This window comes from Sceloporus undulatus, chromosome 5 (assembly GCF_019175285.1).
Source record: "Sceloporus undulatus isolate JIND9_A2432 ecotype Alabama chromosome 5, SceUnd_v1.1, whole genome shotgun sequence".
In the NCBI taxonomy this organism is placed as follows: domain Eukaryota; kingdom Metazoa; phylum Chordata; class Lepidosauria; order Squamata; family Phrynosomatidae; genus Sceloporus; species Sceloporus undulatus.
The window spans coordinates 26236635-26251510 of NC_056526.1; the positions used below are offsets into that span (position 1 = coordinate 26236635).

A 14876-nucleotide genomic window follows, 5' to 3' on the forward strand; every position below is an offset into this window, starting at 1 on the left:
ACCTCCTGCTGAATGGCCTCCGCCTCTCCAGCCAATCTAATCCACTCCATCGCGGTGGGGGGGTTGCCTCTGGTGAGAGCCCATCTCACAATCTCCGGACGCAGTCCCTCTTTAAAGTACTGAATCTTCATTCCCTCTGTACAGTCAGACACTTGGGCCACCAGTCTCCTGAACTCCATGGCATATTCGGACACCGACCTGGATCCCTGATCCAAAGCCTTGAGTTCAGCCAGGGCAATGCTAGCCCGAAAAGGATCCTCAAATCTGGCCCTTAGAGCTCTCATAAACTCTGCTAGGCTTCTGAGCTCAGTGGCCTGGCAGTCATATAGCTGCACCAGCCAGTTCGCCGCCTCCCCTTTGAGGTGTCTAGCCACGCACTTTACTTTGGCTGCCTCATTGGGGAAAGTGGGTCCCCACTCCTCCATGTGGTCTGCTACTTGCGACAGGAAGTAAGGCAGTGTTTGGGGATCCCCATCAAACTTAACTCCCAGCCTCCTGGCTTGGGCCTCTTGTGCTCTGTCTTGGGGGGGTGGCCGCCCGCGGTGGTGGCCGCCGGGTGGGGGACCCTGGGGCAAAGCCTCTTCCTCCCCAGCTCCCGCGCCCGCTCCAGCCCCTGGGGGCAGCACTGCTGGGACCGGGGCCGGACCTGCACCTGCTCCTGCTCCCGCTCCTCCTTCACCCGTGAGACGTTGGAGGACCTCTAGGATCGTGGCTAGGGTGTCCTGAACCCCCTCCATGTCCACCGTCAGCTGTTGTACCTGCGTTTCCAAGTCGGCTTCTTCCCCAGGCGGCAGTTGCAGCGGCTGCGTGAAGCCCATGTTCCAGTCCGACCAGCATGCAGCACGCCTTCGCTCCTTCGTTCGGGGTGGCGCCACCGGCAGGCCAAACCACTGCCCAGGTGCCAGTGGGGTCTGCGGCAACTGCTGCCTCACCGCCTTTGGCACAGCTCCGGTTCCTCGAGGCCCCGCCTGAGCGTCCTCCGCGTCCTCGATCGTTTGGCTTTCCTTGGAGGATGCACCGGCCCCCCCGGCCTCCTGGTCCGTCATGGTTGTTGCTGAAGTTAGTGTATGAGTCTCAGCTAACTGTCAGAGTTAGCACCCAGAATTCCAGACAATCAATCAGTCAGCTTGATAGATAGAATCAACAGCACTTTATTGATAGCTCCAGAATCAGACATGTGCCCCACTCAGCTTCTTAGCTGAGACTAACCACACCCTCCCAAAGACAAAGTAACAGAATCCCCAAAGGCCAAAAACCCCTCCCAAGCAGAAACCCGCCAAGCGAAGCCCCTCCTGATTCCCACAGAAGTGAAAGCACATTCCCAGCTCTGAGCGCTCGGAGAGCCAGGCCTTCAAGGCCACTAGATAAGACACCTGGCCCTGCTATGCACTACTATCACTATCTACTCTTCTACTGCAGCTAAAGCCCCATCATCCCCCCACTACTATACTACAAACACTATCTGGTAGAATACTAACAGGATTCTAACAGTCAGCCCCCCGAAAAAAAAAGGAAAACCCCCTCCCCCAGAAGAAAGCTGAAAACAAAGTCAAGTGACAGCAGAAAGAGAAGGCTTGTCAGGGTACTGTGCATGAAAACGAGCCACCAAATCAGGCGCATTAACATTAGCAACAGAAACCCATTCATCATGATCAACAGGAAAATGTTTCCAGCGAATGAGATACTGAAGTTTGCCCTTATGAAGCCTAGAGTCCAGAATTTTAGCAACTTCAAAATGTTGTTGCCCATCAATCATCATGGGCAGAGGTTGAGAGTCAGTAGTCTTCCATCGACCCGTGCTCCGATCTGGTTTCAACAACCTGAAATGAAAAACGGGGTGAAGATGACGATAGGACTTAGGAAGGATGAGTTCGGCAGTGACATCATTCACCAGTTTTTTTAACAGGGAAAGGACCAATGAACTTAGGGCCCAACTTCTTTGAAGGAACCCTGGACTTTAATTTTTTTGTGGACAGGTAGACCATGTCTCCAGGCTTAATGTCCCAACCATCCGACCTTTTCCTGTCCGCATACTTCTTGTATTGACGCTTGGCGTCCTGCAATGCTTTAGTAATCATAGGCCAGGCTCCCTTGACTTTCTCAGACCATTGAGTCACAGCAACAGGGTCAGTTTTTTTCAGCAGGCAATGCAGGCAGCAACTTAGGTTCAAATCCATAGTTAATTAAAAAAGGAGATTGCCCAGTGCTTCTATGGACAGCACTATTGAAAGCCACCTCTGCATGGGGGAGCAAGTCATACCAATCATCCTGCAAATAATTAGTGTAGGACCGAAGGTATCTCTCAAGGGCCATGTTCGTTTTCTCACATTGTCCATCAGTCTCAGGATGATAGGCTGTGCTGAGGGCCAACTGAACCCCCAATTTTTTCTGCAGTACCCTCCCTGTGCCTTGGGATCACCACAAGTGAGTAATAACTCAAAGGCACAAAAACAACCTCAAGAAACCTTTTCTTATCTCAATGAAGAAAGCACATTCCCAGCTCTGAGCGCTCGGAGAGCCAGGCCTTCAAGGCCACTAGATAAGACACCTGGCCCTGCTATGCACTACTATCACTATCTGCTCTTCTACTGCAGCTAAAGCCCCATCATCCCCCCACTACTATACTACAAACACTATCTGGTAGAATACTAACAGGATTCTAACAACCAGCCAATTACAAATCCATGTAACAGTTGCCTTGTCTAGCCCACATTTTACAAGCTTGTTTGCAAGAATATCATGGAGAACTTTGTCAAATGCCTTACTGAAATCAAGATATACTATATCCACAGCATTCCCTCATCTAACAAACTGATAATTTTATCAAAAAAAGAAATCAGGTTTATCTAGCATGACTTCTTTCTCTGAAACCCGTGTTGACTTTTTGTGATTATGGCATTGCTTTCTAGATGTTCACAGACTCTCTTTTTAATGATCTGCTCTAGAATCTTTCCTGGTATTGATGTCAAACTAAGTGCACGATAATTGTTGGGATCCCCTTTTTTTCCCTTTTTGAAGATGGGGACAACGTTTGCCCTCCTCCAGTCTGCGGGGACTTCTCCTGTTCTCCAGGAGCTCTCAAAGATTATTGCCAATGGTTCCGATATTATATTTGCCAGTTCTTTTAGTACCCTTGGATGTAGTTCATCTGGTCCTGGAGACTTATATTCGTTTAGGTTAAACAGGTATTCCTGTACTCTTTACTTATTCTGTGCTGAAATTCCCCTAATCTGTCCTCTGCTCCATTATCCTCAGGTTGAGCACCCTTTGCCTTTTCTGATAAGACTGTAGCAAAAAAGGTGTTGAGTAATTCTGCCTTTTCACTGTCCCCTGTTAGCATTTTGCCATCTTCTGCACGCAGTGGCCCTACAGATTTCTTCTTCTTCCTTTTGCTGCGGACATTAAAAAAAGCCTTTTTTGTTGTTCTTAACCTCTCTAGCAAGACTCAGAATGTTAGCATTATATTTTTCTCCTCTGTTTCTATCTAGATAGATCCTGGAGAAGGTGATATGATAGCCCTGTTAAATATTTGAAAGGGTGTCATACTGAGGATGCAGCAAGCTTGTTTTCTGCTGCTCCAGAGACTAGAACACGGAACAATGGATGCAAACTGCAGGAAAAGAGATTCCACTTCAACATTCGAAAGAATCTCCTGACAGTAAGAGCTGTTCAATAGTAGAACACACTCCCTTGGAATGTGATGGAGTCTCCTTCTTTGGAGATCGTTCAGCAGTGGCTGGATGGCCATCTGTCAAGAGTGCTTTGATTGTGAATTCCTGCATGGCAAGGGGTTGGACCTGATGGCCCTTGAGGTCTCTTCCAACTCTTTGATTCTATCATTCTATGATTTTCCTAAGAAGATGAAGCTTTGCTTTTAAAAACAGATACATATGATTTCCATGAGAACTTTGTCATACATAAGAGGGCAAAAGTAACTGTCCTGAAAAGTATATGCCTCAACATCAGAGGTGATGTTAAAGCAAAATACCACCTATGAAAATCTTAGCAATGAATTCACTAAAGAAGTGGAAAACTGAATATATTAACCTAAATAAAAGAAAATAACTTAAAATGCAAGTGTTCCACTTTCTAATGGTTTTGTGGAGTTCAGTATATATATACTGCAGAGAACTAACTAGGCATTTGCTTTGTTTCTTGACTCCTTTCCCTCAGTCATATGAATGGGAAGGAAATAGGAACAATGACTTTTGGTTCCAGAGTGCAAAGCTTTGCTTTATATTGAAAGAAACTAAAACAGGAAGCATTGGGTTTACATAAGTATTCAAGGCACCATAGTGACTGGCACATTATAAAGTTCTGGAAAATGGAAGATGGGTAATTGTGTATGAGAGAGGTCACTGAAAGGTATAGAATATGCCAACTTATTATTATTATTATTATTATTATTATTATTATTATTATTATTAACCTTTATTTATAATGCGCTGTAAATGTACACAGTGCTGTACATACAATCTTTTTAATTAGACGGTTCCCTGCCCTCAGGCTTACAATCTAAAAAGACATGACACAAAAGGAGAAGGGAAAGGTGGTGGGGAAGGGGATGAGGTCCAGCAGTTCCTCTCTACCTCCAAAGCCTGGACCAAGGCAGATGGACTGGAGGGAGGGCTTGGCTTCATAATGGATGGTTAATCTTTTTCCAGGGAGACCTGCTGGAACTAGCCTGCCTCTCTAGTAGGATAATACATATAAAGTACACAGCAATAAAGGAAATGGTTCGATAAAACAGGCACCAAAAGAACATCAAATAGCAAGCGACTTACTTTTTGTTGTTAATCTACCCAAAGTCAAAAATGGCTTAATGCAATGAAAAATTATTATCTTCCCATTATAGCCACCATGTAGTCTCACCACTACATCATATTAGCTGTATTTTATATTTATATGGATTCAGTTCATAGAGTAATCACACTATGTAGAATGGCTATCAAGTAATAATTAAAATGAGTCATGTAATATAACAGTATCACATATTATGGTTGAGTGCCTTCAATTTGCTTCTGATTTATGGTGAACCTGTCATCGGTTTTTCTTGGCAAGATTTGTTCAGAGGGAGTTTGCCTTTGTCTCCCTCTGAGGATAAGAGAGTTGCCCAGTGGGTTTCCATGACTAAGTGGGTATCCAAACTAATCTGTAGAGTCACAGCCTAATGTTCAGTCCATTATACCATGCTAGCTCTCTTACAGTATCACATAATATGGAATAAAATTACATAGCAACAAAGCCAAGAGAGAATTCAAAAAAGGCATTACACAAAACTCACACAGCTAACTCTTGTGTAAATAAGAAGATATCTGCCACATGGTGAAATCCTCCCAGAGAGGGCATTTCTGGCCTGCTGGGTCAAAGAATTTCATGGTTTGTAGGCAATAAAAGAGTATTCTGCTTATTCGCCCCAGTAAATGGAGAGAAAAATATCTTCCTAAGGTCTCTCTGTTCCACCACTCTCACAGGTATATCTGATACGAGGACAGAACAGAGGAGTTTATCAAATGGGAGGAATTTCTCTTAAATTCAAATGAAAAGAACATGGGGCCAGAATGCATTCACTTAAAAGTGGCTAGTTTAGCGCAATAACGTGAAAGCACATGATTGCGTTCAGACTGACTTCCCATTGCCTGAATTTGTGTGCAGTGAGTTATCACGCAATAACATTAAACCCCATGATTGCGTTCAGATTGCCATTGGATTATACTTCCAATTTCCCTTGTCTGATAAACGCCAGAGTATCTTAGTGGCTGCTCCCAGGCTCTGGAACTCCCTTCCCTGAGAAGCTAGACTGGCACCCTCCTTACTTTCTTTCTTCAAGCAAGTAAAACTTCTTTATTCCAGGAGACCTTTGAGAATTGATTCTTCAGCGGAAACAGACTTTGTATGGTTTGTTTGTGTGTGTGCATGCACATACATGTGCCTTCAAGTCAAGTCAACTGATGATGAACACATGAGTTTCACGGGGTTTTCTTAGGCAAGGAATACTCAGAGGCATAGTTTTTTGTGGGTTTTTCGGGCTATGTGGCCATGTTCTAGCAGAGTTTGTTTCTGACGTTTTGCCAGCATCTGTGGCTGGCATCTTCAGAGAATGCTTTGCCTGGAAAAACTGGGTGTATATATACAGTGGTACCCCGGGATACGAATTACCCAGGTTACGAATTTTTCGGGTTACGAAAAAATCCCATAGGGATTTATTGTTTCGGCTTACGAAGGTTTCTTCGGGTTACGAAAAAACCTCGGCGCTATTTTCCGCCACCGGAGGGCAGCAGAGAGCTATTTTTCCATTAGCGCCTATGGCAATTCGGCTTACGAAGGTTTTTCGGGTTACGAAATTAGCCGCGGAACGAATTAATTTCGTAACCCGAGGTACCACTGTACTGTGTGAACCTGGGAATGCAGGAGTGATTTGCATGTGTACTGTTCTGTGTTGATGGCTGGCCTCAGCCTTGGAGGCTAATGCAAACGAGGATTAATGTCTGCTAATTGGTGATCATTATCTGCTGGGAAAGCCCCTGACTCTGAATGGTTTCCCATTTGCATTTTCTGAGTCCTAATTTTGCTATTCCTCATGACTGGTAGCCAAATTTTGTTCACTTTAAGGGTTTCTTCTTTCCGGTTGAAATTGTCCAGGTGTTTGTGGATTTCAATGGCTTCCCTGTGCATCCTGACATGGTAGTGGTTGGCATGGTCCAGAATTTCAGTGTTTTCAAACAGTATTTTATGCCCAGGATGGTTAGTGGCATGTTCTGCTACTGCTGATTTTTCTCTCTGGCCCAGTCTGCAGTGTCTCTTGTGTACTTTGATTCTTGTTTGCACACTGCGTTTGGTGGTCCCTGTGTAGACTTGTCTGCAGCTGTATTTACGCTCAGAGGCATATAATAATAATAATAATAATAATAATAGTAATAATAATAATTTTTATTTGTGTTTCCCCGCCTCTCCCTTTTGGATCGAAGTGGGATTACAGACTATTAAAACCAATACAAACAGTGTCATAGAAATCCAATAAAAATCCAATAATACAAAAATTACAGTAAAACTCTATACAAAATTATACAATCAAGCAACATTCATATCTAGGGTAAGGCAGAGAATCAGTGGTGTCCAAAATACAACTTCATTCTTCAGGGGGGAAGGCTTGGCAAAAGAGAAAGGTTTTAAGTCTCTTTTTGAATATTTGCCAGTTCCTTCTTCTGAAATATAATGTGCATGTGTGAGTGTGCCTTCAAGTTGTCTTTGCAACCCCATAGAGTTTTCTTTGCCAAGGAGTGCGCAGAGGTGGTTCCTTCCTCTAAAGTATAATGTACTCGATTTTTTATTGTTGCTGTTTTAATTTGATTGCTTTTAACTTGGCATGCTGTTAACTTTCAATTATGCTTGTTCTAATGGCTGTACAGTCGGCCCTCCTTATCCACGGATGTTTTATCCATGGATTCAAGCATTCATGGCCTAAAAATATTTTTAAAAAATCCAAATAGGAAAACTTGATTTTCCATTTTATATTAAGAGAAACCATTTTCTTTTCCCATTATGAACATCCATGGATTTTGTTATCCACAGTGGGGGCCTGGTACCAACCCCCAGTGGATAACAAGGGCCCACTGTACTGCCTTGACTCCCAAACCAGGAAAAAAGAAGGATATAAATAAGTATAAATAAATATCATCATCATCAGTCATGGGCAGGCTTGCTCTGGAGGTGAGGAAGTGACCACTTAGAAACTACAGTAAGGTTGAATGCTTCCCTGCTTCTGGGCTGGAGGAAGTGACACAGATTAACAGACAGACATTAATACAGACCAGAGCTTGGGCAGTTATTTTTTGAAGGTAATTTGTCATTGGTATATTTCCAAGATACACAGAGGCCTGTATAATACTACTGTTATTTTAAATTTTTAACAAAAAGTCCTTACTTTCACATTTGCTGTGGCGGGGTACATACCTCCGCTTTGCGGCGCTCTGCCGCCGCCGCCAGTAGGTCCGCGGGGGAGCCGGAGCCTTCACACGGCCCGACTCCCACGCGGACCGAAAAAGAAGCTCCAAAATGGAGCTTCTTTTTCCGTCGCATTTGCGACGTAGCGAGGCGCCAGGGGCGCACTCGCTACGTCACAAGCGACGCGACGCGTACGGACGCTCAGCGTCCGATACGCAAAGATGGTGCCGGCCATGTAGAAGGGCCGGCGCCATCTTGTACGGACGGAGTCCGTACTAGGTCCAGGGGTGTCTAAAAGAGACACCCCTTTTTTAAAATGGGACGTCCTCCGGACGTCCCAAATGCCGGTGCAGAAAGCACCTAAAAGTACTTTCTATTGTACTTTCTATAGTATAATAAGTACTTTCTATTACTTTTTAAAATCTGAATGAGCTTCATTCAGCAGCACAAAGAAACACATGAACCACAGAACAGTCATTCTCCTCCATTTAGTGAAATCACAATCCTGTAGCTAGAAAAGTAACAAAAAGTTACAGTTGCACAAGCTTAACAAAAAAAGAGTGAAGCTTTCCTTCGGTTGCAATACTTAAGTGATATTTCGTTGTAACTAGTTGCTTTCATGATCCACTATAGACAAAGGAAAAGATAAAGAAAAAGTCAGGAACTGATAGTTTTTATCAATGAGATAATGCCAAATACCCATACAACATAACAACAACAACAACAAACATCAACCAGTTTGTTTGTGTGTTGGTTATTTCTTACATGTCTCTCCCAAGGCTTGAGGTGGGGTACAACATAGATTAAAACACTATCATTTAAACACTGTAAAATCATGGTTAAAACACATAAAGATAGGACACATTAAAATAATCCACCATAATTAAATAATTGAAGGACGCGGTGACTCAGTGGTTAAGACACTGACTCTAACGATTGCATGATCAGCAGGTCAGTAGTTGGAGGCCCAAGTACTGCAAGATGGATTGAGCTCCTATCATTAGTTGCAGCTTCTGCCAACCTAGTACAGTACGCCCTTTTTTTATGAAGGGGGATCCATTTCAGACCCCCCACGTAAAAAAAAGTGTATGCTCAAGCCCCATTGAAAATAATGGGGCTCGTGCATGGTGCTTTAGCACAGAGGTGCAGCGGTGCACGCGACCCCCCGTTATTCTTAATGGGGCATGCTGCCTCTTGAACCCTGTAGTTCTAAAGCATGTAAAAATGCAAGTAGATAAATAGGTACCACTTTGGTGGGAAGGTAATAGCATTCTGTGCGGTCATTCTGGCCACATGATCACAGAGTTGTCTCTGACAATGCTAGCTCTTTGGCTTAGTAATGGAGATGAGCACTGCCCCCTACAGTCAGACACGACTTGACAACCTTGTCAAAGGGGAATACCTTTACCTTTAAAATACTAAATATTAAAATTAAAATATCTCAATTTAAAATTCATAGTTTAAAACTGATTGGGTAGGTCTGCGGGAAGATACAAGCCTTTAATACTGTTTTAAGTTCAGACAGAATGTTCAGCTGTTGAATCTCTCCCATCAAGTCATTCTACAGTCTAGGTTTGGCTGATGAAAAAGTCCTCTGGGTGACACTTGCCAGTCTAGTTCTGGCCCTTTGAAATAAATGTTCACTAAAGGACCTGAGTGTATGGGGCAGATTATATAGGAGAAGACAATCCCATAGGTAACCTGGACCAAAACCATGTAGGGTGTCAAAGATAATAATCAACACTTTATACCTTGCCAGAAACTAATTGGCAGCCAGTGGAGTGCTTTTAATATTGATGTGATAAGCTTACTCCTGGATATACCAGCAATCAGTCTGGCTGCTGTGTTTTGAATTAAGTGAACTTTCCAAACTTGGTACAAAGGTAATCCAATGTAGAATGCATTGCAGAAGTCCAGCCTTGAGATTCCAGCCCATGTGCTAACATCTTTAGGAAGGAGTTGAAGGAAGGAGCGTATCTGGCATATCAACCAAAGTTGCATATCTACTACCATGCATATCTACTAAGAGATAACCCTCAGTGTGTTTAATGGTGAGAGCAGGCATGGTTTAATGATACGAGTGTTCTTGAATCCCCACAAAGGCATGGAAACCCACTGGGTGACCTTGTGTAAGTCATACACACAGAGAAAGGAAAGGCAAACTATTTCTAAATTAGTCTTGTCAAGAAAACTCTAGAATAGGGTTGTTTTAAGTCATTAAGGCATGTAATAGCAACAACAGTGTTTAATTGGTCTTACTCCCAAGTATGAATCAGATGGTACACTTATACTGTTCCCAAAGAGGCTACATTAATTTTCCAGAGTTCCTCAAGCTATACTGTGATGGACAACTGGAAACAAAACAACAAGGTGGGGGTCTTCCCCCAGCCCATATGCCTTGTGTGCCAATTAAGCAAGACTTTTACTAGCATAAACTGGTACAGCTGCCCAAAGTATTAAATGCAAAGGGACTGAGATTTGGACCCATACATGTGGAAGATGCACCCTGTGGTGGGTGTGGGGAGGCTGTGTTCTAGACTTCAATAAACCTTTGCCTAGAGCTTTGAAAAATTACTTCATTGTACTCCAAGTCCCTAAATGAGTGTGTAGCTGGGGGATTCTGGCCTTTTCCCGTCCCTACTCCTCTGACGATGTTTTAAGTTTTATATGTAATATTTTAACTTGTATTTTATTGTCTTCTATCTGTAAGCCGCCTTGATCACATTGTGGAAAGACGGGGTATAAATAAAGATTATTATTATTATTATTATTATTATTATTATTATTATTATTAATTCTCAAACCCAGCTCTTCCCATCCCATCCTTAGGGAAGCAGTCTATAAAATCAGTGCTGTACTCTTTAATGCACATACACACAGCAGATATTAGCAACATTCTTTTTACATAAGCAACAGATGTATTCCACACCTTAGCAGAGTTACTGGTTATACAATATGCTGGCAGAGCCATATAATCAAGAGATGCATAATGCCTTGTTCTAAATCACTCAGAGAAAATTCTGCTTTCCTCATAAAACATCCATAAAATCCAAGACCATCTGCTTGAAATTTCACTCCATACAGTAGGAAAATTGGCTTAACTGACATGTTCTCTTAAAGGAGTCTCATAAAACCATCTTTCTGAATCTCTCTGTATAAAATAAATAAATCCATATTTTTTAAAAAATGAAAATACTTACGTACCAATTCACACACTGCAGACTAAAAATGTCCAAGTTAGATCTAGGCAGATGATTAATTCAGAAATGACATACTGCCAAGCTCAAGCTACTTTTTTTTAAAAAAATACACAATTAATTCCTGAACTGGATCTTTCTAATATGACTAGAAGGCAAGCTCTAACACACGTGGGCCCAGGGAGGCAGGGAGGGTATAGTTCTTGAACCTCCTGAACTCACTGAAGCCCTCCCTCAGACACAGACTCTGTAGCTCTCTCTCTCTCAAAAAAACAAACCAAAAACAACTTCCTGCTTTTCTTCAAAGAAAGCAGCCTTCTGCTGCCACGTTATGCATTAAAATGTTGGTTTGAGAGGACATTTGAAAAAAAAATAGAAAAAAGTCCCAGTTCTCCCCAAAAGCAACCAAGAGTAATGCAACATCATTTTTGATTGCCTAAAATAGCAGCTCTGGTGTGACATTAAGCCCTTTCCTACTCCAGAGGAGCCCAAAGTGACATGGTTCAATCTTCTAAGGTATGAAACATACCCATCCCTGTTCTAAAGCCACGAGAACATGGTTTTCCTCTCTCATTACTGTTATTGAATCAAATACTGTATTATATAGCAGTCCAGCCACCTGTCAGCTATAAAAGGTAGTTTTCAAATATGACTTTTTATCATAGGCATAATAACCTAAGTCTTTTAAATGAACATATAGTTGGAGAGATTAGTGGGGTCATATATATTTCTTCAGCCCCCCGTTTCCCTTTGTCTCCACAGAAGAACGTAAGATCTTTGTATGTCCACTCTTTCACATGGAAGGAAAGGCTGTACTTACACAATTCCCAGGTTTTCGTTTCATTCTGGCACAGATCAGATTATACCTGCTTAGTATTAACTAGGTTCTCCACTGCATGGCCATATCTATGTTATCATCACATATATGAAGGGATATAACTTCATGAAAAAAAGGAATCCCTAGCACATTCTGAACTCAACTATATGGGAAGGACCATAGCTACTGTTTTAAAGGGCCTCCAAATCTCATCCCAGGCAGACAACTCAGAAGGATACAATGACTGATGGTATCAGATGCCAACAGAAGAAATAGCAACATACTGCTGCCTCAAGAATCTGGTCTTTATCATCCATCAAGCCTGAAGCCAGAATAAAATGGATATAGACAATCTGCCTTATCAAGAACACCCTTGAAGTCAGACACCACCATACATTCCAGCATGTTTTTCAAGAATAAAAATACAGTGGGCCCTTGTTATACGCTGGGGTTTGGTTCCAAGATCCCCTGTGGATAACAAAATCCATGTATGCTCAAGTCCCATTAAAGATAATGACATAGCAAAATGGTGTCCCTTATAAAAAATGGAAAATCAAGGTTTGATATTTGAAATTTATACTTTTTTAAAAAACATTTTCAAACCGTGGATGCTTGAATCCATGTATAAGAAATCCATGTATAAGAAAGGCCGACTGTATTGGAGAGTGACTGAAAACTGTCCAGTGTACTGAGGCTCAGGAAAGCATGAGGGTGGGATGGGATGAGGTAAGCGTTCCCATCACTGATTCTTTTAAGCAGAAGATAGAACCATGCTTCTTTGTAAAGAAGCATTCACCACTATACTCATCCATTTGGTTATTATTTGCTGGAAGCACAAGGATCAAACACACATATAATACCAGTAGGTCTCACCTCTCCATCTCCTCAGATTGTACAAACTGGACACTATCCATTATAAACTATACAAGTAGAGACCAAAGCAATATATCTGAAAGGATCCATTCAATAAACTACACAGAGGGAGAAATGGTATTGTTTATATACCCAAGTGCAGCCTGGATAATACTGTTATTTCCTAGTTCCATAAACAGTGAGAAACTAGACACATGTACCATCTTGCTTCTTCCCACTCTTCCTCATTCACATGCCAGCTTTGGCACTTCAGCCCTGGCTTGAATTAAGGCAGAGTACCACATTATGACAAGACTGGGTGACTCTAAATCAATGTCAATGTCTGTTAACATATCCCTGGTGAATTATTTCTAGTTTATAAAGCCATAACCAAAGACAAGATCTGTTTTGTTTTATATCTTTGAGAAATGAGTATGACCTAAATAATTTGGTACTTGAGAGATGCACTTGGTCATTAAGGTCATCAGAAAAGCCCTTCTGGTAGTACTCCATGTGCCTAAAATTCATTATGCAATTATTTGGAGCAAGGCCTAAGTTCTGTACAAACTAATGTGTGGAACAGACTTCCTTCAGAAGTTCATCTGCTCTAACAATTTACCTTTTTAGACACGTATTGAATTGCACCTTTTTCATAAGTCTGTACCAGTGTAATCCAAGCAAATCCTTTGTATTATATTTCGTTGTTGTGGATATATTCTATCATGTTTTATTGCTGCTGTACAGTTTTGAATTCTTCAGTTCTACAGTTTACAAATATTTGTAATTGAACAACCTCTCAACTGTAGTTGAAAGGAAGGTAACCAAGAATATTTCTCCATGTTTTCTGCAGTCTCACTTGGCACTTGTATGATAACATTAAGAGGACTCTGTCACTTTTAGAGATAGTTATGGACCATGCAACTGGAAACAGTTTGGCTCCGATGTAGTTTCAAATCACTATAGCCTGGTGTTCTGCTTATGGGTTCCTTTGCCCTCTCCCTCCATGAATCCGCCAGTTCACTTCTAATTTAGCAATATGCTTTTAATATTTAAAAAAATATGCTCTTTTTTGTATTTTGAGATACAAAAAAAATCTACAGTTTGCTGAAGAAAATCAGAGCAGGTAAGGGGAGGAGGAGGGAAAAGAGGGAAAGGGTAGTTATACAGCTGATTCATGTAATGCCAAAGCCAGGTTTGGAAACTTACCATGACTAGGGATGTAAATCTTGTTCTCACACATGAGAATTTTTAAAAATGTAGATTTTTCTTTTGAAGATGAAAGGCCTGAATCTTATTATTAGTCCCAACTGGAATAGATCAGTGGAATTAATGGGATTTACCTACATGTTTATTTGCCATTCATCAATGGATTCAAGGGGTCTATTCTAGCTGGGATTCATCAACAGGATTCAGGTCTATAAGTTTGTGCTTGTGTGTTTTCCCTCCTTTCCGGACTTTATTTCGTGCTTTTGTGGTATCACTGTTGCTAACTAAGAAAGGGTTTTGTCGTTTTTATTCATACAGGAGTGGACATTTTTGCAGCAGTTGACATTTTTTTAATGTGGAGAACAAGATTCAAATCCCAACTTGGCCATGGAAACCCGTATGGGCAAGTCACCTTCTCTCCATAGGAAGGCAAAGGCAAACCATCTCTGAAGAAATCTTGTCAAGAAAACCCTGTGCCTTGGGATCACCACAAGTGAGTAATAACTCAAAGGCACAAAAACAACCTCAAGAAACCTTTTCTCATCTCAATGAAGAGTAATTGTAATATTCATTACATTCCTTACCTGAACCAGAGCTCAGAAGAATTATGGTTTTGGGTTACAACTTTGGGAATTCTCTCAGCCAATATAACCACTAATCCTGCTAACTGAAGGATTCTGGGAGCTGTAGTTCTAAAAAGGGATTTTTTTCAAACTCTGATCAAAACCAACACAACATCTTTGATATATCATGATCTAAGTCATTTAATCATTTAAAGAGTCATATTCTTTTATATGAACCCAAACAACAGCGACATCTATTTTGTGCAGTGAAATCTTAATTATTTCACATATTACCAA

General features: G+C 41.7%; 1 protein-coding gene across 4 annotated transcripts in view; it reads right to left on the reverse strand.

Annotated features, from left to right (window-relative positions):
- The window catches only part of KIAA1549 (KIAA1549 ortholog), a 179165-nt gene that overhangs the window by 132200 nt on the left and 32089 nt on the right, over nucleotides 1–14876 (reverse strand). The gene's annotated exons all lie outside the window — the stretch shown is intronic.